At 38.0% G+C, this 24,582-nt stretch overlaps 2 long non-coding RNA genes across 2 annotated transcripts in view; one reads left to right on the top strand and one right to left on the bottom strand.

The window, feature by feature from the left end:
- Positions 1-20,754, top strand: part of LOC140633635 (uncharacterized) — a 49,588-nt gene extending 28,834 nt beyond the window's left edge. The window contains exons 3-4 of the long non-coding RNA XR_012031207.1: positions 18,544-18,679; positions 18,764-20,754. This is a non-coding gene — a long non-coding RNA (uncharacterized lncRNA). The remainder of the gene's footprint in view (positions 1-18,543; positions 18,680-18,763) is intronic.
- LOC140633634 (uncharacterized) overlaps positions 1-24,582 on the bottom strand; it is a 424,514-nt gene that overhangs the window by 101,254 nt on the left and 298,678 nt on the right. The window contains exons 14-15 of the long non-coding RNA XR_012031206.1: positions 21,290-21,360; positions 6,462-6,618 (exon numbers count right to left, since the gene is read on the bottom strand). This is a non-coding gene — a long non-coding RNA (uncharacterized lncRNA). The remainder of the gene's footprint in view (positions 1-6,461; positions 6,619-21,289; positions 21,361-24,582) is intronic.

Genomic DNA, 24,582 nt, shown 5'->3' on the forward strand with positions numbered 1-24,582 from the left:
TATTTTTTTCTTCCTTTGTTGTTTGTGGTATTTTTTTTCCACGGAATTTTTTTCATTTTAATAAAGCTTGAATTTATCCATCTTTCTTCTATGGTTTTTTATTTTTGTGTCCTTTACTTGAAAATCTACCCCCATGGTGAAAATTCCCCTATGTTTTCTTCTAAAAGTTTTAAAGTTTGCTTTTCACACTTAAATCCCAATATATCTGGAATTTATTTTGTATACAGAGTGAGGTAGGGATCTAATTTTGTCTTTTCCATTCTGCTCACTCTTTCTTTTTGTAAGTGTCATTTCTTTTCTAATAGTTTGGGGTTTTTTCTTTGTCAGTCCTTAATCACAAAATGATTCAGGTTAATCCAGTTATTAATCAAATTATTAGGTTATATGAAGTTTTTATTTTCTAATCCTACTGTATGTTTTGTGCCTAATTCTATCCCTTGGAGGACTGTCGCCTGACAACTTGTAATTTTAGAATGTGAACTCATCTTCAGAAGGACTTTGAAGGTATATCTTGTTTTATTGTGCTTCATTTTACTATACTTTACAGATAATTGTGCTTATAAATTGAAGGCTTACAGTTATCCTATGTTGAACAAATCTTATTGGCACCATTTTTTTTCAATAGTATTTGCTCACTTTGTGTCTCTGTGTCACATTTTGGTAATTCTAATATTTCAAACTTTTTCATTAATATTACATTTATTATGGTATCTGTGATCACTGACCTTTGATGTTACTATTGTAACTTTTTTTTTGCAGTGCCACTTTTTTTTTGCAGTGCCAAACTTAATAAATATTGTGTATGTTCTGATATCTCCACTGACCAACAATTCCTCTCCTCAGGGGCTCCCTATGCCCTGAGACACCACAATATCGAAATCAGGCCAATTAATAACCCTACAATGGCCTCTAAGTGTTTGAGTGAAAGGAAAAGTTGCATGTTTCTCACTCTAAGTCAAAAGCTAGAAATGATTATGCTTAGTGAGGAAGGCATGACACAAGCCAAGAAAAGCTGAAAGCTAGACCTCTTGCTCCAGTTAGCCAAAGTGTGAATGCAAAAAGTTCTTGAAGATAATTAAAAGTGCTACTCCAGTACATACATAAATGATAAGAAACCAAAACAGCCCTATTGCTGAGATGAATAAAGTTTTAGTGGTCTGGATAGAAAATCAAGGCAGGCACAACTTTCCCTTAAACCAAAGTCTAATCCAGAGAAGGATCTGACTCTTTATAATTCTATGAAGGCTAAGAGAAGTGAGGAAGCTGCAGAAGAAAACTTTGAAGCTAGCAGAGATTGGTTCATGAAGTTTGAAGAAAGAAGCCATCTCTACAACAAAAAAAGTACAAGGTGAAGCAGTAAGTACTCATGTAGAAACTGCAGCAAGTTATCTAGAAGATCTGGCTAAGATAATCCATGAAAGTGATTACACTAAACAGCAGATTTTCAGTGTAAATGAAACAGCTTTCTATTGGAAGAAGATGCCATCTAGAACTTCCATACCTAGAGAAGAAAGGTCAATGCCTGGCTTCAAAGCTTGAAAGAACAGGCTGACTCTCTTAGGGGCTAATGTGGCTGATAACTTTTAAGTTAAAACCAGTGCTCATTTATCATTCTGAAAATTCGAAGGCCCTTAAGGAACTATGTTAAGTCTACTCTGCATTCTATAAGTGGGACAACAAAACCTGGATGGCACTACATCTGTTTAAAACAGCTTACTGAATATTTTAAGGCCATTGTGAAGACCTACTGCTCAGAAAAAAAATCCCTTTAAAATATTATTGCTCATTGATAATACGCCTTGTTACCTAAGACATCGGATGAAGATGTGCAATGAGATGAATATTGTTTCCATGTGTGCTCACATAAGATTTATTCTGAAGCTTGCAGATCAAGGAGTAATTTCTGCTTTCAAGAATTATTATTATATAAATACACTCCACAAGTATATTTTCCACAAGTACATTTGATTATCTGTGCAAAGTAAATTAAACACCTCTGGAAAGGATTCATCATTCTAGATACCATTAAGGAACATTTCCAATTCATGGGAAGAGGTGAAAATAACTTTAACAGACTTTGGAAGAAGGTGATTCCAGCTTTCATGGATGACTTCGAGGGGTTTAGGACTTTAGTTGAGGAAGTAATTGCAGATGTAATAAGAAACCCCCAGAGAACGAGAATTAGAAGCAGAGCTTGAAAATGTGATTGAATTGCTGCAATGTCATGATAAAACTTGAATGGATGAGGAGTTGTTTCTTATGGATAAACAAAAGAAAGTGGTTTCTTGAGATAGAATTTACTCCTAGTGAAGATGCTGTGAAGATTGTTGAAATGATTACAAAGGATTTAGAATCTTATATAAACTTAGTTGATAAAGCAGTGGCAGTGTTTGAGAGGACTGACTCCAATTTTCAAAGAAGTACTACTGTGGGTAAAATGCTAACAAGCAGCATTTTATGCTAGAGAAATCAATCATGAAAAGAGTCCACTGATGCAACAAACTTTATTGTTCTCTTATTTTAAGAAATTACCTCAGCCACCGTACCTTCAGCAGCCACCACCCTGATCAGTCCTTCCACCAGCAAAGACCTTGCACAGCAAAAAAAGATTATGACTTGCTGAAAACTCAGGTGATGGTTAGCCTTTTTTTTTTTTTAGCAATAAAGTATTTTTAAATTAGGATATGTATATTGTTTTTTAAAGACATAATGCTATTGCACACTTAATCAACTACAGTACAGTAAACATAACTTTTACTTGCACTGGGAAACCAAAAAATTCATTTGACTTGCTTTATTGTGCTTTATTGTAGTGGTCTGAACCAAACTCTCAATATCTCCAAAGTATGCCTGTACCTCTGTAAGGTAATATCAGTGTACCATAGACCCAAGACCAATATTTAACATAATATTTCACTTAGAGTTTCTAAGACTATATGATATAAAAATAGTTAACCTCAAAGGGTGGAGGTTTGTGAATATAAATTATCAGGAAAACTTTTGTTTCCACATATACCTCTGGCAGACACAGAGAAGCTTCCCTGTGCTGGTCAGTGTGATTTCTTTTCCTGGTTCATTTTTTCACAAGCCCTTTGGAGTTCAAACTACACACCACTGAGGATATTTACAGGAAAAAGACAACCACTTGGTAAAAAGATGGGTATGTAATTAAAGTTACTCAAGGGCAACCTTACTTTATGAGCAATGAGCTAAACAAAGATTTTCTGTCTCATAAATTAAAAACCAGTAATTGTATTGTCAAGTGCCACATCCCAGGGCTTGCTGCTAAATTCAGAAGATCCTTGTCTGTTGGTTTAAAAAAGATACCAAAACTCACTTTATTCTTGAAGAATATTTTATGGTCCAATAGAGTCTTTTTCACTCCCTTTGCCATCCTCCAAGAACCTTCCACACACCTAACCTTACCATTATGCAACTGCTACGGGAAACACTTAGCAAGAGGTTGCTTAGGAGAAACCTGTGTGAGAACACGTCCTCTTGTTTAGGTATAAGAATGTCTACAAGTAGGGACACCCATCTAACAATCTCTTCTAGAGATGTACTCCCTGTTCTTTTAGGAGCATATTAATCACTTTTACTCTCTCCTGACTCCTAATCACAGGCGTTTTCAGTGTTGTCAAAACAGTGCCTGCCTACTTCTGTTTTCTACTATTGGCATGGGTTCCAGGAAGTGTTTATGAAAGAGGAACAGAACAAAAGATTGACAGCCTTGCGTTGACATTTTGGGGCTGTTTGGAAATGAAAATAATCCAGGTTTGATGTTGTAATTCCTCCTTTTAAGGGCAAAAGTAATGTCTCAGCATGAATGAGCATAACTAAATACACTGGGACACACCCCAGACACAGTATGCACTCCCGGAACACTCACTGTGCTTTTTTGGTGTTGCTGTTGTATGACAAAAGGCAGCAGACAATTTTTGCTTCCCCACTTCCAAATCTCCTACTCCAATGAAATGAATAAAACATCAGACTTAAAGGGAAAAAATTCCCTGATTCATGTGTATCTCTTTTTTCTCTCTTTCCCAAGCTACACAATCCTAGTCACCACTCATCATAATAATGAATTTTTAATTACATAATAGATTCTCATTGATAAAATTAAAACAATACAGGCAAAACAAAACTTCTCTGTGCCTACTCACCTACTTTGTTCCTCAATTGTGTATACTTATCATCCATTCACTGTGTATCCTTTTAGAATTTTTCTAACCACATTCACATATATATTAAAAGATGAGAAAGCATACAGTTTGTTTGGTAAGAATTTCTGTTTAATGCTTAAATTGTGCCATATTCTGTACGGTATACTACAACTAGTTTTTCTTAAGTTGGACATATTTTTATATTAGTACACATTTATTGGTCTCATTCTTTTTAATGGAAGCATAGTCTTCTACAGAACTGATATATAGTAGAGTTTACTTGATTATTTCTAAAAAATGGAAATGTAGATAGATTATTTAAATTTTTTTCAGTATTACAAATAATGCTATGATGAATCCTCTTTGTAATACTTTTTTGACCACCTGTGCTAATGTTTTGTCCAGCATCGGTCTGTGAAGTGAAATTTGGAGGCTTAAGGGTAATAGTTGCTCCTTTAAAGCAATAATCAAATCTATCTATCTATCTATCTATCTATCTATCTATCTATCTATCTATCATAACAAATACTATACTGAGTGGTTTAAACAGCAGACATTTATTTCTCACAGTTCTGGGGGCTGGAAACTCCAAAATCAAGGTGCTGATAAGATTCAATTCCTGCTGAGAGTCCTCTTTCTGGCTTGCTGATTGTCACCTTCTCACTGTGTCCTTACATAATAGAGAGAGAGTAAGCTCTGGACTCTCCTCCTCTTTTTACAAGGACATTAATTCCACCATGGAGGCTCTACTCTCATGACTCATCTAACCTAATTACCTCCCCAAAGATGCCACCTCCAAATACCTCCAAAATATTGGGGGTTAAATCTTCAACATATGAATGGGCAGGGCACAAGTATTCATTCTATTATCTATCAATCTACCTACCTACCTATATCTATCTATCTAAATAGGTAATAAGGCCTATGGTTAAAAAAAAATCAAAGCCAGGATAAAGTGGCATCATAAATCCAAAAGCAGGCACGAAAAAAAAATATGATGGATTTTTAATTCGATCATATCAATAATCACATTGTAGGTGAATGCTCTAAACATACCAATTAAAAAACAGTGTCAGTTTGGATTAAAAGAACAAAGCAAGATTCAACTATATGTTACCTAGAAGAAATCCACTTTAAGTTTAAAAAGACAGGTAAATTAAAAGTAGAGAGAAATAAACACTAATCAAACAATAAAAAGAAAGCCAAAGTGCCTATATTAATATCAAAATAAACTTAAGAACAAAGAATTATTACCAACGATGAATGGACATTACATTATGATAAAGAGGTAGATTCATAAAAAAGACATAATAATCCCAGATGTATATGCAATTAACAAGACAGCTTCAAAATACATGAAGCAAAAATTGACAACTGAAAGGACAAAGAGGCAAATCCACAATTACAGTTAGAGTCTTTAGTATTTTTTTTCTCAGTGACATTGGTCACTGAACAAATAGAGAATTAGTAAGGATGTAGGTGACCTAAACAGCACTATCAACCAACTTAACCTAATTGACATTTATAGAACACTTGGCTCAACAACAGTATCTCAAAAATATTAAGATTTCTGTTCATAATAATATTAAAGAAGAAATCAATAATAAAATATCTTTAAGATCCTCAAATATTTGACAATTAAGCAATATTTTTTAAATAACTCATGAGTCAAAGAGGGAGTTACAGAGAAAATTGGAAAATATCTTGAATGGAAAGAAAATGAAAAAAACAATAGACCAAAATTCATAAATATAGCTAAAGCAGTGCTTAGGGGGAAATGTATAGCATTAAATGCTTATATTAGAAAGGTTACTGGGAAACCCAGAAATAGAAAGGAAGAAACAGAATCATGACATGCAAAAACAAAGGATGAAGCTTGTAACGAGGCCCAGAGCCAATGTCACATCTCCCTCTTGTCCTTCAAGAGTGCCACTGCATCAGCTGAAGGCCACATCCCATGCTGCCCAAAAGTGTCTAATGGCTCTGGAAATTGGCTTTTATCATTCCAGCTGCTGCCACCCATAGAATGTTTCTTAATCTTTTTGTTTGTTTGTTTGTTTGTTTGTTTCTTAATCTTTTTTCTTACTTTCTAGTATCACTAACTCCCTTTTCAAAGCCCATGGCTTATGAATCTGATTGGCAGGACCATATATCTCTACCCTAGCTGCAAAAGTAATTGGGACAGTAACTGTCTTAAGTGTTCAGTTTCTATGATAAAAAAGTAGGCTATTTCTCCCATAAAAAATTTGGATCTGGAAATCATTAGGAAAATGAGCTAAGCTTTTCCTGATACCATACCTCTGGTCAAAAAAATCCAGACTTGAGAACAAAGGGTCCTCTGCATTTAAGGAAGATTTCTAGATACCTCTCTTGGGATTTTTCAAGAGGCTAAAATACTGGATCTTCTGCTGCAACCATCATCCTAGCTCCACTCTTCCCAGTCTATACAAAACAGCTGGTGAGGAAAGAAAATGAAAGAAATTAGAGTTCTACTTCTGCTGAGAGGGGACAAATGGATGCTCTATGTCTCGCCTTTTTAAATAACAGTTCTAAATCAAAATCTTTGCAGGTATATCTTACTTATGGACACTATATTATATGACCTCTCACTTGGGATATGGAAATTGCAATACAGTACTGTTTATTATTCTACATGGAAAACATTTAAATTGTGGGAAAATATTAAAATGTAAAAAAAATTTTAATAGATATAGAGCAATGCAAATGAGAGTATCTACCACTATAGCTATTATTGGAAAAAATGATTTTATATTAAATCACATGGAGCTGAGACTGTAAAAAACTGGTTAAAGGAATATATAGCATTGATCTAAATCTTTATTTTCTCACTTAAAATACACCTATATCAATTACACATAAATCTGTTTCATTTTGTTAATGGCTGTATTATATTCCACTGTATGGATGGACTCTAATATATACAGTTCTCTAATGACAGAAATTGAGGTTGTTTCCTAAATTTTTCTGTTATTTTTTAAAAGCCACAGTGCAGATCCTGGAAGATGGGTAACAATCCTTCATGATCAGGTCCCTTCCAAATGACAAACTGGCATTTCTTTGCTTTATTGTTGTTGTTTTCCTAAATTAAATAGAAGAGGATTTTTCCCCTTTCAAGTGAATGTACTATTTACTCTAAAATCAATTTTTGAATAAAGTTACAGCCATATAAACAGATTCATGGGAGAGGTAGCTTTCACACCAGCTATCTTTGTGACCTCCAGCAAGCGACAAACTCTTTTGGGATTAATTTCATTATTTGTGAACTTCAAGGGTTAAACAATGTGATCTCTTAGGTGTGGCTATTAAACTCTGTAGTCCTGAGTAGTGTCATTGAGATATCTTATGTTGCTTTAACCTTTTAGACAAAAACTATTTGAAAGACCTAGAGAAATGAGACCCATGACTGTTTTTTTCTCGTGTCTCCATCCTTCTCATTCTCCCAGCAACAAAAGCAGCACTCCAAATACAGTAGATACTTACTAAATTAATTACAGAGTAATAGGGCACTACCACTGAATGAAGTGCTCATGACAGATGTGAAATAATCATTTTTATGCCTTGATCACATTTAACTTCTTGAATGTTCATGTCCTAAGAAGCTCAATACTTCTTATGGTTAAGGAACTGACATACCCCTTCCTGATTCCATTCTCTGTGAAGGAACTATGTGCCTTTTATTAATCAACTGGATTATTTTGTATTGTAAAGTATTTTTATGAGATAAGTAATATGCTCTTGGGCAGCCCTGGTGGCTGAGTGGTTTAGCGCCGCCTTCATCCCAAGGTGTGATCCTGGAGACCCGGGATGGAGTCCCATGTCAGGCTCCCTGCATGGAGCTTGCTTCTCCCTCTCCCTGTGTCTCTGCCTCTCTCTTTCTCTCTCTGTCTCTCATGAATAAATAAATAAAATCTTAAAAAAATAAGTAATACGATCCTTAAATTTGTTTTGTCAATATATACTTTTTAGTCCTTTGGAAACTTTGGAACCCTAAGGGACTCAATTTCCTTCATGGAAATCAGGTAAAACATGTTTGAAAGAATTTGTCTTTAGTGTATATGAAAGTATTTTATAAATGTCATACTTTTTTCTGCTCTATGACTGTGGACAAAATGCAGAACCCTGGAATATGACTGGACAATGGGTTATAATGAAGTGGATTACCTTGCAACACGTCAAAAACAGCATATAGGCTTTGTCAGGTGGTCCAGGATGTAAATTGGCTCAGCCTCACTGGCTATGTAGCCTTAGGGTAGTCATTTGACCTCTCTGGGCCTCAAGTTAGTTATACTTTCTTTGCAGTGCTATTACAAAATTTAAAAGAGTATATGTAATATGTTTGTCATATGCTAATTCCCAACTACGGCCATTGTTAGTATTATTACCTATGCAGTGATGTTGAGAATATAAAAGACATTCAAATGGTGTACTGAACACAAAGCCACATGGAAGGAGGCAAGCACAGCCTGGGCTAGATATTAGGGCTACCCTCTGGTTTCCACAAAGCTAGTGATGTGGAATCACCTGCTAAGCAGACATAATCTCCAAAGGCTTATATCAAAACCAGTCATACTTTAATATAGTCCATAAAAAGACCAGTTACTGCCTCTTGGTGTAATCTCTATGCCAAAAATATTACCTGGCTATTCTTGCAGAGGTACGTGCAGTATGTTGGTCATTCTGGATTGTCTCCTTATCTTTTACCCCATACAAACTACCAGCTCTGCATTCCTTCCTCTCTATGCCAACCCTACCTTGGCTCCGGCTGTACTGCTTGTTTGCTGGATTCCTGCACTTGCCTATTCTCCAGTCTCACTCCCTTATAAACACTTGTTAATCCTGCTGCCAGAGTGATAGCTCCACTGCCTCCTTGTTGTCTAAAGGATAAATCATATTCCTCCATAGCCCATACAAAGTCCTCCATCATCTCTCCCATCCACCTCCAGCCTAATCTTCCATCACTTCTTGCCATCATGTCCCCCATGCCAAACTCTAGTCCCCTAAGAATACTGACCTATTTAGAGGTCTCAAACACTCCATGTTCTATATTGCACATGAGGTTGGTTCTTTCTGGCTGTAATGCCCTCCACTAACTTGATAACCTGGGGAACACTTGCTGAGCTTTCGTGAAGCCTTCTCTTCACTTGGCTAAGGTGCCCTCCTATCTACCCTATGTTCACCCCACCTTCTACAAAAATTTTGCTAAAGAAATTGCCTTATTGCATTATAACATTTGCCCATTAGTTCTCCCAGAATTGGAGTATAAGGACCTTACAAGGCTTTTTGATAATAAGAACTACAAATATTTTCATATTTGTGCCCCTAGGACCTAGTACAACATCTGACACATAGTAGGTATTCACAAACTATGGTAATTGTCTGTATCAGTTAGAAATAAGTTTGGCTGCAAGTGATAGAATAGTTGACTAGAAGTAGCTTGAAAAAATAATGAATTATTTTCCATAGATAACAAGACTTCTGGAAGCAGGCAATTACCAGTGTTGGCTTAGTGTTCACAGATGCCCGTGGAGACCTTGACTCTATCTTTCTTCTTTCAATCTATCCTCAACACAATAGCCAGAGTGATTTTCTTAAAAAATGTCAGACCATATTACATCTCTATTCACAACTCTACAATGATTTGCTCAGAGGAATATCAAAGCCCTTATGTAAGCATCTGAGGCCCCACCCAGTGTATGTCTGCTTTTCTGTTCTCTATAGCACTTATCACTATGTGACATACTATATCTTTCACTTATTATATAGTAAATATTATCTTTCTCTCCTATCACCACTAAAATGCAAACTTCAAGGAAGCAAAAGATTTTGTATGCTTTGTTCACTTTTATATCTCTAGCAACTAAAACAGAGTAGACACTTAATAAATATTAGCTAAATAAATGAATGGATCCTCAAGTAAAACCACAAATGACAAAGGAGAAATAACAACCAACACCACAGAAATACAAACAATTATAAGAAAGTATTATGTTGATGGGATGAGCACTGGGTGATATGATAGATGTTGGCAAATTGAACCCCAATTTAAATAAATAAATAAATAAATAAATAAATAAATAATAAAAAAGAAAGTATTATGAAAAACTATATGCCAACAAACTGGACAATGTAGAAGAAACGGATAAATTCCTAGAAATATAATCTTCCAGAACTCAAACAGGAAGAAACAGAAAATTTGAACAGACTGATAACCAGCAAAGAAATTGAATCAGTAATCAAAAAACTCCCAACAAATAAAAGTCCAGGACCAAGGGCTTCACAGGCAAATTCTACCAAATATTCGAAGAGTTAATATCTATTTTTATCAAACTACTCCAAAAAACAAAAAATGAAGGAAAACTTCCAAACTCATTCTATGAGGCCAGCCTTTCCCTGATACCGAAACCAAATAAAAACACCACAAAAAAAGGAGAACCATAGGCCAGTATTTCTGAACATAGATGCAAAAATCCTCAGCAAAATCCAACAATGCATTAAAAAAAAATTCACCATGATCAAGTGGGATTTATTTCTGGGTTGCAAAGATGGTTCGATATTTTCAAATCAATCAATGTGATACTTCACATCAATAAGAGAAAGAATAAGAACCATATGGTCATCAATAGATGCAGAAAAAGCATTTGACAAAGTACAACACCAGTTCATGATAAAAGTCCTCAACAAAGTAGGTTTAGAGGGAACATACCTCCACATAATAAAGGCCAACTATGAAAAACCAACAGCTAATACTATTCTTAATGGGAAAAAACTGAGAGCTTTTCTCCTACAGTCAGGAAAAAGACTGGGATGTCCAATATCATCATTTTTACTCAAATAGCAGAAAAATAAAAGTACTGGAAGTCTTAGCCACAACGATTAGACAACAAAAAGAAATAAAAATTGATGCACGAATTCAGGAAAGGTCACAGGATACAATCAATATACAGAAATCTGTGCCCTTTTTCTTTCTTTCTTTCTTTCTTTCTTTCTTTCTTTCTTTCTTTCTTTCTTTCTTTCTTTCTTTCCTTCCTTCCTTCCTTCCTTCTTTCTTTCTGTTCCATTTCTATACATTAACAGTGAGGCACAGGAAGAGAAATTAAGGAATCAATCCCAATTACAACTGCACCAAAAATAATAAGATATCTAGGAATAAACCTAACCAAACAGGTGAAAGACCTATACTCTGAAAACTGTAAAACACTGATGAAAGAAACTGAAGAAGACACACAGAAATGGAAAGGTATTCATGCTTATGGATTGGAAGAAACCCAAAGTAATCTACATATTTAATGCAATCCCTATCAAAATACCAAAATACCAACAGCATTTTTCACAGAGCTAGAATGAACAATCCTAAAATCCTATAGAACTACAAAAGACCCCAAATAGCCAAGGGAACCTTGACAAAGAAAAGAAAAGCTAGAGGCATCACAATTCCAGACTTCAAATGATATTATAAAGCTGTTATAATCAAAACAGTATGGTACTGGCAAAAAAAAATAGACATACAGCTCAAAAGAACAGAATAAAAACCCAGAAATAAACCCACAATGATGTGGCCAATTAAACAAGAAAGAATATCCAATGGAAAAAAGATAGTCTCTTCAACAAATGGTGCTGGGAACTGGACAGCCACATACAAAAGAATGAAACTGTACTACTTTCTTAAAACATACACAAAAATAAATTCAAAGTGGATTACAGACATAAATATGAGACATGAAATCATAAGAATCTCAGAAGAGAACACAGGCAGTAACTTCTCTGACATTGACTGTAGCAACTTTTTTCTAGATAGGTCTCCCGAGGCAAGGAAAACAAAGATAAAAATAAACTATTGGGACAACATCAAAATACAAGGCTTTGGCAGAGTAAAGGAGATAATCAACAAAACTGAAAGGCAATGTATGGAATGGGAGAAGATATTTGCAAATGATATATCCAGTCAAGGGTTAGTATCCAAAATATACAAAGAACTGGTACAACCTAGCACCCAAAAAACAATCCAATAAAAAATGAGTAGAAGACACGAACAGATATATCTCCAAAGAAGACATCCACATGGCCCACAGACATATGAAAAGATGCACAACATAACTCATTGTCAGAGAAATGCAAAGCAAAACTACAGTGAGATATCACCTCACACCTGTTAGAAAAGCTAAAATCAACAACGCAGGAAACAAGTGTTGGTGAGGATGTGGAGGAAAAGGAACCCTTGCATACTGTTGATGGGAATGCAAACTTATGCGGGCAATGTGGAAAACAGTATGGAGATTCCTTACAAAGTTAGAAATAGAACAACCCTATGATCCAGCAATAGCACTGCTGAGTATTTACCCAAAGAATACAAAAACACAAATTCAAAGGAATACATTCACCCCAATGTTTATAGCAGCATTATCTACAATAGCCAAGATATAGAAGCAGTCTATGTGTCCACTGATAGATGAATAAGGAAGATGTGGTATATGTGTACAATGGAATATTATTCAGCCATAAAGAAGAATGAACTCTTGCCATTTGCAACGACATGGATGGAGCTAGGTATAATAATGCTGAGTAAAATAAGTCAACCAGAGAAAGACAAATACCATATGATTTCACACATGTGGAATTTAAGAAACAAAAAAGCAAAGGGAAAAAGAGAGACAAACCAAGAAACAGACTCTTAACTATAGAGAACAAGTAGATGGTTACCAGAGAGGAGGTAGGTGGGAGGCAGGTGGGGGGGATAGGTGAAATAGGTGATTCCCATTTCGCCATTAAGGAGGGCACTTGTGATGAACACTGGGTGATGTATGAATTGTTGAATTGTTATATTATACACCTGAAACTAATATTATGCTGTATATTAACTAACTGGAATTAATTTTTAAAAAATATATATATAAGTACACACATAAATGGATCTTCCTGTTCACTTTGCTTAGAGTCTTGTCTTTGTCTTCATCTTTGTTGCCTCTTGGTTACATAATGGCTGTTGCTTTCCTGACATCATGCCCATGTCTAAGGCAGAAAGAAGATGAGATGGGAAGAGTGATGCCAAACACACGGGTCCCTTCTTAGCAGGAAAACAAAACCTTTTCAAAAGTTCCAGTCTCACTTCAGCTTATATCTTACTGGCTCAGGTAACATCATAAGCTTCTTCCAGCAGTAAGAGAGGCTAGAAAAGCAAGGCAATAAGTGGGCATATTGCTTCTCTGAAGAAACCTGGGAAGAGTGCAGGGTTGAGTATAGAATAAGTAATTAATAGAGTCTGCTATGAAACTGCTGAAGGAAGACCCCAAGCCTTAGTATCAGAGTGGAAACACACCACCTTCTCCTTGAATCATCTCTGTGTCTCATCCGTTCTTTTCCCAGATGGCCTGGCCCCAGGCCACTGGATTAACATGAAAGGGGCAGGCAGTCTGTGGTCAGGGGCATGGAGTTCACCGGAGATACTAGTGTCTGCTTCCTCAAAGCTTACCAGATAGCCAGCATATTATAGTGTTCAAATAATTATGTCTCTCAGGCTCATAAGCACGCTTGGCCTTGTGCAGGCAAATAACACCTTCAGAGCCTCTGAACTCAGTCACCAATGATCAGCACTGTCCAGCCTCTGGGTCCCCATACTGCACATTGATGAAGAAACTCTGGCAAAAATTAAAGTGCCTAAGATGGGTCTAGTCAAATATTAGTAGAAATATTAATGCAATGTTCTCCAAGCCTGCTGTGTGGTTTTTCTAGAAATAAGTGCCTTTCTCTGACCAGCCTACCTGTGTTGCTCTACATCCTCCAGGAGGTGACTGAAACTCATCTGAACTAGGAGAGAACCGTGTAATGCAATTTTGGGCCATGGTTCTCACGATATGTGTAGCAAAAGGCATTCCAGAGAGAAAAGTCAAGTCAACAGAGGTGCCAGGACCTTGAATGTTTAGGCCTGCAGCAGGGCATCATGATGGAATTCCCTTCGGTGATTCCAGGTCTCACCTGGATTCTGTCAACACTCGTAACTTTGTTCTTCACAAGGTTAGGGGCTCCATAAGGACAGTGACTGTGCCTGGTATTTCTTTTACCTCTAGCACTGTTGAGTACATGGTGGGTGCTCTACAAATGGGCACTGATGAATGGATGACAGATTGTCTAGAAACAGAATGTGCCTGGAGGGGAGGAAGAAGGGGTTCAAGGGAACCTCAAATACATGTACGCTGTGGGCTGCACAGCATTCCTCCACAGCCTCTGCTTAAAACCAAAAGATTATACCCAACTTCAAACTTAGACACTTAGATTTTCTTTTCTACTTTTGCTGACCTAAGCTCATTAACTTCAAGATTTTTTGTCCATGGTTGCCATTGAAAAGAAAGGAAAAAAATGTCAGATTGTCCATGGAATTTGAGAAGTTATCAAATAGTTTTATATCAAGGTATATCATTCACAGTTCAAAAATTCCATTATTCTGTGATTCCTCCTAAGCTTTTTATTTTTTAAAAAAATTTTTAAAAGATTTTATTTATTTATTCATGAGAGAAACAGAGAGAGAGAGGCAGAGACACAGGTAGATGGACAAGCAGGCTCCATGTAGGGAGCCCAATGCAGGACTTGATCCCCAGACTCCAGGATCACATCCTGGGCCAAAGGCAGGTGCTCAACCACTGAGCCACCCAGGTGTCCCCTTCCTAAGCTTTTTAATGTGAGAATATTTACCATTCAGGGGAAGAACCTTGATGGGAGAGAGCTTGTTAGTATAATTTCCAAATATCTCTAATTAAACATGATTTCTTTTAAAAAGTAATAGTAGTATCTTCAGTAGCTAATCTTCCTTTTACTTAAAATATCTGTCATTTTCTTAAATGTGACATCTGAGCCTAGAGCCCCAAGCCTTGCTAAAAGGGGTACCCAGGTGGCACAGTCAGCTGAATGTCTGGCTCTTGATTTTGGCTAAGGTCACGATCTCAGTGTTGTGAGATCAAGCCTGCCTTAGGCTCGATGCTCAGCAAGAAGTCTGCTTGAGATTCTCTCTCCCTCCCTCCGCCCCCCCCCCACCAAAATACATAAATAAATCGAAAGAAGAAAGAAAGAAAGAAAGAAAGAAAGAGAGAGAGAGAAAGAAAGGAAAGAAAGGAAAGAAAGAAAGAAAGAAAGAAAGAAAGAAAGAAAGAAAGAAAGAAAGAAAGGCATTTTCCCTGTATCATAGTATCATGTCCTGGAGTATTTCTAGGGCTTATAATGGTAGAAAGAAGATCCTTTCCTGTCTACTATGTCAGCCAGTGGCATTCTGTCCAGACTGTTCCTACACACTCCCACTCAAATGGACTGTATTTAAAGAGAATAGGTTCTTAACCTGAACACTCCATTTGATTTATAACTTTCTTTCCTGGCCCCAAATTAAGTGAGCAAGCAAGAAAGCAAACAAATAAAAGAAAAGCTATGATTATAATCCTTCACAATCATGACCATCCTTAGCCTTGAGAAGTTTTTTTAGTGTGGTAGAAGAAGAGAATTGCTTTTCAATTGCTGCCATGTTAGATATCCAGGTGGCCACTGTCTCTGCCAGCTTCCTGCTGGAAGAGGTGCGGGAAGGAAAAGGTGCATGCGAAGTCACCAGCTACACAGGATTGTCCTATGTGATGCGATGCCATGATCTGGCTGCCTCTTACAGTACAGCTTTTCATTCCAGGATAGCCCATTGTGCTGGCTGTTTTGGATGCAGCTTGGCATGAGCACAGAAAGTCCATACAGCCACCCACAACTTGATCTACTAGTTGTGAACGGAAACTTTTGAACACGTTCCACCAGCTGCACAATGGTACCATTTATTACTTTATTCTCAGGGGAAAACATTTGCTGTGTGAATAATGCCAGAGACTTATGTAAGCCTCTTCATTTTCAGGGAGCTTTATGGGTGTCAGCAAATTCACACAACACCGTGGTAAGGTAGCAAGGTATTGTTATGCCTTCTTTACAGAGAGAGAAACCAGATCACAGCATCAGATTTTCCCAAGACCACATGGACAATAAAGGGCATGGACTCATTTCCAGAGAGACCCAAACTCTTCTGCTAGAGAGCAAAACTTCCCACTTACAGAAAGACTCCTCAGGGTTCTATTCTGGATCTAACACTTGAGGATAACTACTCCGACTTTTGATACTTCTAATGTTGCCTCATTCTTTGGTTTTGTCCAGATGTACAAAAAGGGAAAGACAAGATGGGGCACCCATATAGGATAGTGTGGAGGTTTGTCATCTCTCATATACCTTATCATTGAGGAATTGTCCAATGTATAATCACAGGATCATGGTGGGGCAGGTGTGGACTATTCATAAAGCTCCCTGAGGAAAAAAAGGAACTTTTCTACAATATAGGATGGATTTATTGATTTTAATTGCTACCTTTGAGATTGAGAAAGAGTCTTCCTTATCAGCTCTGGGAACATGTTAAATACCTCTGGACTAGATTGAATTGTGGCTTCCAAAAAAGTACGTACAAGTCCTAACCCTTATACCTGTGATTGTGACCTTATTTGGCAAATGGATCTTTGCAGGTATAATTAAGTTAAGGATCTCAAGATGAGATCATCCTGGATTTGGGGTAGGCCTAAATCCAATGACAGGTGTCCTCATAAGATAAAAGCAGAGAGAGATCTGAGATACAAACACACAGAAGAGAAGGCAATGTGAATACAGAGGCATAAACTGGAGTTATTCAGTTAAAAGCCAAGGGAATTTTGAGAGTTGCCAGCAGCTACCAGAAGCTAGGAGAAAGGCATGGAACGGATTCTCCCTTTGAGCCTACAGAAAAACCAACTCTGCCAATACCTTGATTTCAGGCTCTAGCCTCCAAAACTGTAAGAATAAATTTCTGTCTTTAAGCCACTTAGTTTGTGATAATTTGTAACAGCAGCCAACCCTAGGACACTAACTAATACATCCTCTTCAGCTTCTTCTTCCAATCCTCAGAATCATGTGAGTTTTAATTCAATCCAAAGCTAAAAGGTAGGGGTGCCTGGGTGGCTTAGTCAGTTAAGCATCTAACTCTTGATTTCAGCTCAGGTCATGATCCTAGAGATTGAGCCCCATGTTGGGCTCTGTGCTGGGCATGGAGCCTATTTAAGATTCTCTTTCTCTCTCTGCCCCATGCACATGGTTGCTCCCTCTCTCTAAAAAAAACAAAAACAAAAACGAAACACACATACACACAAAAAAAGAAAAAACAAACAAACAAAAAACCCAATACATACAACAAATCTTTTAATGTGGGTGCACCAGTGTTAGAGGGTATTAAAATTTTTAAATGGCTGAAAATTAGTCTCCTAGATAACCAATATTAGTAGATGAAGAATTGAATTGTCTTGATTTGCTCCACTGTGAATGTAAAAGGGACATCATGAAGAAACGAAAAATCAAGAACCAATGGAGTGAATTCAATTTCTGATCACCAAGTAATAGTTTTCATTCCTTATCTTCTCTAGGCCACTTGCCCCAAGGAACACAAAGCAAAGCATGGTACAGCCTTTAAAAATAACAAGGTTATAATTATTATTAATTTAATAAAAACTTACTACACAAATTCAACTATTACAGAAATTCATAATGTAGAAAATGACAATCTCCAATATGGTCCAACTTCCGCTAACTTTTTTCTCTCTAAATACATGAACAGTCTCTGTCTCTCTCTCCAGCCTTTTAAAAACTGGAATGGAGAATGTGTCTGCAGGATAGCCTCATGTTTACTAGATTTGGGGCCTAATTAAGTCAGATGAAAGGAAGGCTTGCTAAGTGGTCCTGAATGTAAGTCCTATTTCTTGTCAACCTTGGGTCAGGCACAAAACTCTGGGTAAACATATCTGATGTGACATTATATTTTTGATTAGAACACAGGTTGATATACTTTTCCAATAAAGAGCTAGGTTGTAATTATTTTAGGTTTTGTGGGTCATATGGTCTCTGTTGCAACTAAAGACTGCTAATACAGTAGAAAAGCAGTTATAAATAATATGCATGTGAATGATCATGGCTGTTTTATTACTGTTTTATTGCTGCATAGCAAATGACCACAAACTTAGTGACATAAAACATTTATTTATTATTTCTAGTTCTAAAGGTCAGAAGGCTAGGTGGGCTTGGCTGAGTGCTCTACTTAGGGTCTGACAAGCCTGACAGGAAGGTGTTGGCCAGAAGGGCTCTCATCTGTAAGCTCTGGGGAAGAATTTGCTTCTAAGCTCACTCAGAGTATTGGGAAAATCCTGGCCCTTGAGGTTTTAAAATCATTATCCCAGCTTCCTTGCTGCATGTCGGGGAGAGGGGGGCATTCTCAGTTTTTAGAAGTCTTTCTCAGGTCTCTCATAGGCTGTTCATAGTATGAATGTTTGCTCTCTTCCAGACCAGCTGGAGGACATCTCTCAAACTTCCTCTTTTACTCCTTGTCATGAAGAACTCTTTACTTTGAAAGTGCTCATGTGATTAGCTTAGGCCCATCTGAGTAACTTCCCAAAGACTAACCCAAAGTCAATTGATTAGTAAGTAACCTTAATTACAACTGCAAAAATCCCTCTTATCATATGTAACATAATCACCAGAGTGAAACCTCATTGTATTCACAGGTTTTGCCTGCACTTAATGGGAGGAGATCTTACAAGAAGGAATGCCATTGGGGGTCATTTTGGAGTCTGCCTACCACAACTGTGTTCTCCAGCTTTATCTACAGACACTGAAGTCTGAATCGAGTAAAATGTTCACATCTCTCAAATATTACACCTTTAAATTCTTTTCCAACCATTTAAATATGTAGAAACTATTCTTAACTTGTAAGGTTGCATAAAAACAGGCAGAGGGCTGCATGTGGTACAGGACCTCTGGTTTGCTGACCTCTGGGTTAGAGGGTCAGATAAACCTTATAGGAACACTAAAAGATTAATTTTCATAATATTCCACAAAGTGCCTTCTTCACAGTAAGTATTCAGTGAGGGCATGAATGAACAAATACTGGGTTCTAGAAAAGACTGAGGAAATAAAGTACACCCCCAAAATTCTGGTATGGAGTCCACTGCTGTGAGTAGAATAAAAACAGTTATGCTTTTGATTATGAGACTAGGCATGGCCTAGGGGAGGCCTAGGTGGCCCAGCGCTCAGCCAGAGCACCATATCCCTTGGGCTCCAAAGTGAAACCCTGTAATTACAAGGGTTATGTAACAGTTAAAGTCTATCCAGCACATTTTATCTGATCACTGGACTAAAAAGCCAAGCAAAACTCAGCAGTCTCTCTCTGAAATGCTGGGCTTTGTATCAAGGTTTGGGTCTCCTTAATGACTGGTTGGCTTATCTGGCTAAGCAACAGTGCCATAGTCCAACTGAATGTCATTGCATTTCTTGGTAAATGAATAAGGTGGGAATGGCTTGGACCATGCTGAGAGTCAAATGCATTGAAAACACAGGGCGGAGGAGAAAACTTGGCACTGCTCGGTGAGATCTCTTACCCAGTACTAAAGGATCCATCCCCGGTATTTTCTAAGTTCCCTGGGATGATGGGAAGAGTCAGAGTATTGGCTGAGGCCATATCAGAGGAATAGTATTCATTATGGAAAATCTGGGAGAGTGTTCTAGTCTGTAAACTACCCAGAATCCCAGATTCACAGAATGTCACGATGAGAAGGGATCCCAGGGACCACTTGCTTCAACTCTCATGTGCGGGAAGAAACCAAGTCTTAAGACATTAAATTACTTTCCCAAATGTCCCAAGCTAGTTAGTAAGAACTTAGGAGAAGCCTATTTATTGTGATTCTCAATAGAATACTATTTGTGTTCCATTTTCTCTTCTTCATTTGTCCCAGGCTCTTGCATATTTGTGCTGGTTATAGCATTTTGGCCAGAATTATGCCAGAGATTATTGTTCTTTCCTGCTCCTCCCACTGTCACAACACCACCCTGGGATGTTGTCACTTTTTACCTTGTATTTTAGAACACTGAAGAATGTGCTCCCTACCTAGATTTTCATAGGTCCTTCTTGCCTGGTTGGTATTTTACATAACATATCCAGGTTGCTGGTAAAGAATCAGAGCCTTAGAAGCAGCCTGTTTTGGTTTATAGGCAGTCTACAAACTGGTCAGAGCAATCCTTCCATTAAATATCAACATCCAAGGAAGGTGGGAAGAGGTTTCTAAAGTATTTATTTGTATTTATAATTTGTAGCTGTTTTCCTTAAAAGGGAGAAGTCTGACTGCTCTGTGCCAACTTAGCAATACCCTAAGTCTTTGGAGAATATGCTTCTTGTTGGATCCCCTGGCAGTGAACATCTTTCCTTGTCGAAATTGTCCCCAATGTCTTAGGAACCCCCATCCCCATGGTTTCTCCCCTATTCCATGTACTTAGCCCTATCACCAGGTCTCTTGCACCCTGGGCCGGAGGCAGGCGCCAAACTGCTGAGCCACCCAGGGATCCCCCTCTCTTCCTTTTAATGTTAAAACTCACTTGTTAGATCTGCCTAGGGCAGCCCGGGTGGCTCAGAGGTTTAGCGCCACCTTTGGCCCAGAGCCTGATTCTGGAGACCCAGGATGGAGTCCCATGTTGGGCTCCCTGCATGGAGACCACTCCCACTGTCTCATGAATAAATAAATAAATAAATAAAATCTTTAAAAAAAATCTGCCTCGCTATGATTCTGATATAGTCTCCTATGTCCCCACTCTTACCCAACTCACTCTTTTTGTTCCCTAGAGCCACTGCTCATGAAAACTGTGGGACTAGCATGCTTGGATAGGTTTAGAAGGCTCTGTACAATTGATACCATAAAGTCACCTACAGAGAGCACTCTCTCTGCTAAGAGTTTCAGGAATGAACTCAGGTGGGGCCTCTGCCCCCATCATCTATGCAGGACACTATCAATGGAGATTAGGAAGCAGTCTCTGTCCCCCATCCCTCCCCACATGCATCACAGATGTTTCTTGAGGAAAACTACTGTAGCTTCATAGCTACCAGCTCTGAAGATCCTAGGACCCCCATTCTGAGGCTCCTTGCCGGACTCCCTGACCTCAATCCTCCTTCTCTTTACATTTTCCAAGGACAACTGCATTCATGCAATTGAAAGCAATGCCTGTATTTGTTGAAACCATGGCTATCTTCATACAACACTTACCTTTCTCTTCCAGATTCTATAACATGGGTCCTGAATATACCTTAGCAAGGGGACTCCTGTCTCAGTTCATCCTACAGGAGAAATAAGGCATTTCCTGTTATTATTTTTGCCCAGAGCCTTTAAAAAAGGCTTTGGTTTTTAAAGGTTGAGGCTTTAAAAAAAATCCTTTTACTCTGTTATATACAAAAATGATATGCTCAACCACCCAGAAAAATCTTGACATGACCTTCCTAGGGAGATGAGACCCTGTCCCAATCAGGCACACCCTTTGAAGGCTCACTCACTGATGCAGATTCTCTCCGGCTGCATTTGTCAAACTTTACTTTGTTCACTTATATTACAGGTATAGTAGATTTATCCTGTTTACCAAGTTATGAAATTCTACTATAACATGAAACACCTTTTTTCCCCAAAGTATACATACATGTCCTTCTAGAAATGCTGATACACATCCATAGGAACCTTACCCATTTGAAAATCAACACTATAAAATGTCAGGGAACAAAGGAAAGGTGTGAAGGTCACACAAAGAACAACTCTGTGGGACCCAAAGAGAAAAAGAAGAGTCTCATCATGAAACTACCTTTCAGAATGCTTTTCTGGCCAGAGTGTTCTCAGAAATGGGTATATGTTCTGTCTTAACATGCACATCATACTCATTAGGTGATACAGCCCAAATGAAAATATTTTTCGCCCCAACTCCAAAAAAGTCCTGCTTTATAAATTTCTTGTTTCTCATGCAATGTGTTCTCTCCTATACCAGCTCATCAGTTTTGTGATTTGCCATTAATAGATCCTTGAAAAGCAATGCAAAAACCTCTAATCCATACAGCCCAGCTACAGGCATATGTATGAACTCAGAGCCCCCAGCTAGGAGCAAGGAAGGGCTATATGTGTGTATTCTGGATGTAGGGAGTGGAATCCCAGAGATCACGGGTTGCAGGACTCTCTTTGAACATGATCATTTTTAAACTTTGCCTCTCCCTGAGCAATAATGAGGTCCAAGATACAACATAATCCCAGGATATGACTAGGCATGAGACTTCAATTGCTCCAACTAGCGGAGGCAAGAAAAGAATACCAATAGGACAACTCCATAGACATAAGGTATAAGGGATCATTACACAAGCTGGTCAACTCTGTATGGTCTTATCTGCCTTAGCGCCATAAACTACCAGTGTGTGATTTAACATAGCTGGACCCACTCTTCAGAAACACACTGCAGTGGCTAAAGTTGTGCTGAATGAAAGAAAAGAAAAATAGATGGTATTAATGGCTCCCTTTCATATCAACAGGATTTAATGAAAAAGGAGGCTTACTCATTTTTTAATGCCCCCAGGATGTGGGGCAGGATATTTTGGGTTCTATTTAATATTTGACTTGAGTTTTAATTATTTTAGCAGCAAAGTTAAAGCTGAGTAAATCACATGCAAGAAAATCCTGAAAACCTTACCAAACCTAAAGATAAGAATCAATAACTTTTAGCCTACATTTTTCATCAGGAAAAACAAATGTTTCAAGAAAGTGTCCCAAATTCTTAGACAATTCAGAGATAAGAAGCTCCCACCAGCAACTTCAGTGTTACTGGCCCAATTTAGCAGTTTGGGCCTTGGCAGCAGTCCCACTGACAGGACAGAGGACTCTTTGGGAAGACAGGCGATTTAAAATGCAAGTGTTATTTATAAATTATCTCCAGATGGTCCAGTTCCTACAATTCCTAAATTGCTCAGATTTTCAGAGTGGAAATTTTAATCACAGACATTTGAGGTTGATTTGGTCTAAGCTGGGGACAATTTTGAGAACTCAAATGACAAAAAGAAGGCAAAAGAATCTCTCCTGGGATTGCTCAGGAGACTTGCCCTTGCTTGTGATGTCTTAGTTAATCACCATTTGCATTCTGTTTTACAGTTCACAAAGCCCTTTTCTAACACTCTCAGAGAGGGCTTGCCTTTTGCACCTGGGAGGAACTGCTGAAAACATCTTCTAGGGAAGGAACCAAACTGAATAGTCAGTTGACTGTTAGAGCATATCCTTCTGTCTAGCAAAGGATAGGTATTAGAGTTCCAATGCTACCTGTTCCTCTTAAGTACTTCCTCATAGCAGGAGCTAGGTCTGATCTATACTTGGCCATTTCTACTACTTTATTCTCACACCTCCCTCACTCTCCTTCCTCCTTTCATTCCTCCCTCTTTTAATCCCTTCTCGTTCCCTTTTCTCCCTTCCTTTCTCCTTTCTATCCTTCCACTGTTCTTTCCATTATTTTTTTCACTTATCCAGTAATTGTTTATTAAGCCCTTACTATGTGCCAGGCATGGGGTTGGATACTGATCAGAGGTCAAAACACACATTCTTCAGATGCCAGGACAAAAAATAGGACCTGAGTCCACTCTCACCATAGAGCTTTGTAGGATCACATAAATTTCAGCACATGAGAGTCCATGGATGCAAAGAAAAAAAAAATCTTACCATTTCTACTTCTACCAATGATGAATTCAAGACTCTGAGGAAAGCTGATCTGCCCAAGAGAATAAAATTACAAGTGAAGATGGTGGGGGTGGGGAGCAGTTCTCTTAGGCCTCCAGACACACTGGCTGTGACTATTCTGTGTATGTTTTTGGTTTAGCTGAGGAAGAAAGAAGAAACAGAGGGATGGTGATGTGTTACCAGGCCTATTCAATGGACCACAGCTGAAGGAATAGCTTTGAATTACAGACAATGCTGGGCACAAAGCAGGCATTTGATGACTTTAGAATAAGTGATCCAGAGGATCGTTAAGAAGGAATGTCATTATTGCCCAGGTTCATTGATTTGTATGGATAAAATACATAAAAACCAGATAAGAACAGTTTACCTAAAGAAAAAAAATGGCTGATATAGCAAGGACATCATAAGAATATAGATATGTTACTTGTTGGAAGGCATCATACACACCTGTATAATTGATTTACAAATTAATTCTCTAGGAAGAATAATACAGTGGTTATTTTAGCAATGATGGTCGCCAAGAATGCAATAATGAAGAAAGTAGGACAAAGAGAGGTAGCCCAGGGGCTTTCAAACTCTAGTACACATCAAAATTACCAAGAAGGCTTGTTTTTTTTTTTTTTTTAATTTTTTTTTATTTTTATTTATTTATGATAGTCACACAGAGAGAGAGAGAGAGAGAGGCAGAGACACAGGCAGAGGGAGAAGCAGGCTCCATGCACTGGGAGCCCGACGTGGGATTCGATCCGGGGTCTCCAGGATCGTGCCCTGGGCCAAAGGCAGGCGCCAAACTGCTGCGCCACCCAGGG

This window comes from Canis lupus, chromosome 5 (genome assembly GCF_048164855.1).
Source record: "Canis lupus baileyi chromosome 5, mCanLup2.hap1, whole genome shotgun sequence".
Classification (NCBI taxonomy): domain Eukaryota; kingdom Metazoa; phylum Chordata; class Mammalia; order Carnivora; family Canidae; genus Canis; species Canis lupus.